This window comes from Doryrhamphus excisus, chromosome 18 (assembly GCF_030265055.1).
Source record: "Doryrhamphus excisus isolate RoL2022-K1 chromosome 18, RoL_Dexc_1.0, whole genome shotgun sequence".
NCBI lineage: Eukaryota > Metazoa > Chordata > Actinopteri > Syngnathiformes > Syngnathidae > Doryrhamphus > Doryrhamphus excisus.
In genome coordinates, this window is record NC_080483.1 from 15074506 (window position 1) to 15077500 (window position 2995).

Below are 2995 nucleotides of genomic sequence, written 5' to 3' on the forward strand. Positions count from 1 at the left end.
TTTTCCTTTTGTACAATAAATCATTTATTTAGCTTATGGCATTGCTTGTTTATTCATTCATTCACAAGGGTCACGGGGGGGGGCTGGAGCCTATCACAGCAGTCTTTCCAATAATTAGGATTCTTTAAACCTGTTTATGACCTTCTAAATACAATTGTTAAAATTATTAGAGCCCTCTAGACATGTATTAACAACCCTATAGTCACCTTTACATTCATTTATTCATTCAATCATTTTCTACCGCTTATCCTCACGAGGGTCACGGGGGGGCTGGAGCCTATCCCAGCTGTCTTCGGGCGAGAGGTGGGGTACACCCTGGACTGGTGGCCAGCCAATCACAGGGCACATATAGACAAACAACCATTCACACTCACATTCATACCTATGGACAATTTGGAGTCGCTAATTAACCTAGCATGTTTTGGCATGAGTACCCGGAGAAAACCCACATGCAAACTGAGATGGCCGGGGATGGGATTGAACTCGGGTCTCCAAGTTGTGGGGTCTGCACGCTAACCACTCGACCACCGTGCAGCCGCTTTGCTTGTTCATTTTGTAATATTTATTCCGCTCTGATGTTACGGGATGTTGGAATTTTTTTGACATGACGTTGTATGACATCCGCATCGTAGTTCATGTTCATTAGTTCGTTAGTGACTTACTCCCCCCCCAGCCCCCCACACTTGGTTCCGTGAGCTTCGGTTCTTGTCAAAACAATATGCGTTCAAAAGAGTAATCCATTGGCATCACATTGACATCGCCTGTCCATTGCTAGCATCTCCAACCGCTGCCTTTCTTCAAAGTGACTAAAGTGACTGTTCCAGTGCTAGGGGACAGGAAGTGATGTCAGTGGTTAAGAGTTGACTTTTTACCAAAGTCGTGTTTGGAATTATTGTGGCTGTTGTGGAATAATTACTGACACCTAGTGACCAGTAGTATTTTTCTGAAATTTTTAGGTGAGATTAAAAAGAAGATTTGTCAATTAATTACAGATCATAATTAATTAATCTAATTAATCTAAAGCACTACTGATAATTATTTAATGTACAGGGAATTGTTTGATTTACAATTGGTATTGCCATAGTTTGGTTTCATAAACAATGTATTTAGAAATGAATAAAAGTTAGAGTTTCAATTAATTATCTGTCAACATTAGACAAATTAATAATTCTAAAAATAATTCTAAAAATAAAAATAATTCTAAAAATAAAAACTAAAATAATTCTAAAAATAATTCTAAAAAAATAAATAAATAAAAAAAAAATAAATAAAAAAAAATAAAAATAAAAATAAAAATAAAAATAAAAATAAAAATAAAAATAAAAATAAAAATAAAAATAAAAATAAAAATAAAAATAAAAATAAAAATAAAAATAAAAATAAAAATAAAAATAAAAATAAAAATAAAAATAAAAATAAAAATAAAAATAAAAATAAAAATAAAAATAAAAATAAAAATAAAAATAAAAATAAAAATAAAAATAAAAATAAAAATAAAAATAAAAATAAAAATAAAAATAAAAATAAAAATAAAAAAAATTCTAAAAATAAAAATAAAAATAAAAATAAAAATAAACAATTCCAAGCTTTTAACAATTCCTACTGAATGAGCCAGACAAGTCAATTTACTTAAAATTTAATTTTCTCATTTATTCCTCACAGTAATAAAATGAAATAGAGTATACTAAAAATGTATGCCCTTTTTTGTTCCTGTAGTCAGTGCAACTTTGTGTCCCACGCACGCACATGCACGCACACGCACGAGCGGTGGCGTGGTGCATCCCTGAACAGAAGTAGCGGTCAGCGGAGGTGGCAGGCAGCACATCCCCGGCGAGGCTAATTGGTGAAAGAGAGTGTTCAGAGGACAAAGGTTCACTGTTAGGGTTGGAGTTGCCATTATTTGGATTTCATATAAGATCCAGCCTGACCCAATTAATATGCCACCTGATAGGAGGGCCTCTCATCAACCTAATTTAGAGAATCAATAGGGGACAAATGAGAGCGAGAGCAAAGCTCTTTACGGATGCAAACACACAAAGACCACCCAGTACAAGCCCCGAGCGACTGATGCCAGCAATGACATAAACCTTTTGACAAATCCTTACTCGACATAAACAAACATTCACACAGTCCCCTGCCCCTTCCAGTGCATCGACGTGCCGTGCACATCATCGCTCATCGCCGCCCCCAAATGTGCGAGGGAGGACGTTGATTGATGCTTTTGTTGTTTGGCCACATAAACATGAGTTGTACGAGTCGGGCCGTGACGTGTGACGAGGTCCAACGCTGCACTTAAAAGCCTTAAAACCACTAACGTGATGAACTTTGACCCAAGCTCGTTAAATAAACAATGCTAGAAAGGCTCCTGTGAAATGGTACAGTCCAACGGGAATATTGAACATTTCACAAAGCCCTTCAAGAAAGCTCGGTTGCGGTCTGGGAGGATTTGGGAGGAGCTTTATAGTAATTATGGTCATAAAATTGAGAAAGAAGGTGAATTGGGGGCAAGCAGTGAAAAGCTTGTAACACCTTTTTGTCTGGTTCTCGTAGCTGGTGTGTGTCGACAGAGGAACTGTTCACCAAAGATCACACGCACGGGACTGGACAAAGAATCTAACATGATAATAAAACCTGTACTCGACCATTATTGGATTCAAATAGCATATAGCAAATTGTAAAGCATCCACAGATATTGGATTGTTGTCAAAATCTCAGCATATATATTTTTTTGTAACTAATTTTCCCTCTTAAACTGTAAAATACACAATGTGGGCCAAGAGTAGATGTACATGTCATATTTATTTCTCATTTTATTCCATTTAAAACGTTCCAGTATGACGAATCGCTTTTTGTCCACCTCTGCCGGGGCCCTCCAGCCGCATCCGCTGCCCTGTGATCCGCAGATGCAGCCGACCCCCTTCTTCTGTGTTCATTCTGGGCATCCCATAGCGCGCAGAACCCCACAGCTAGGAGACCAGGGTTCAATAATTCCACC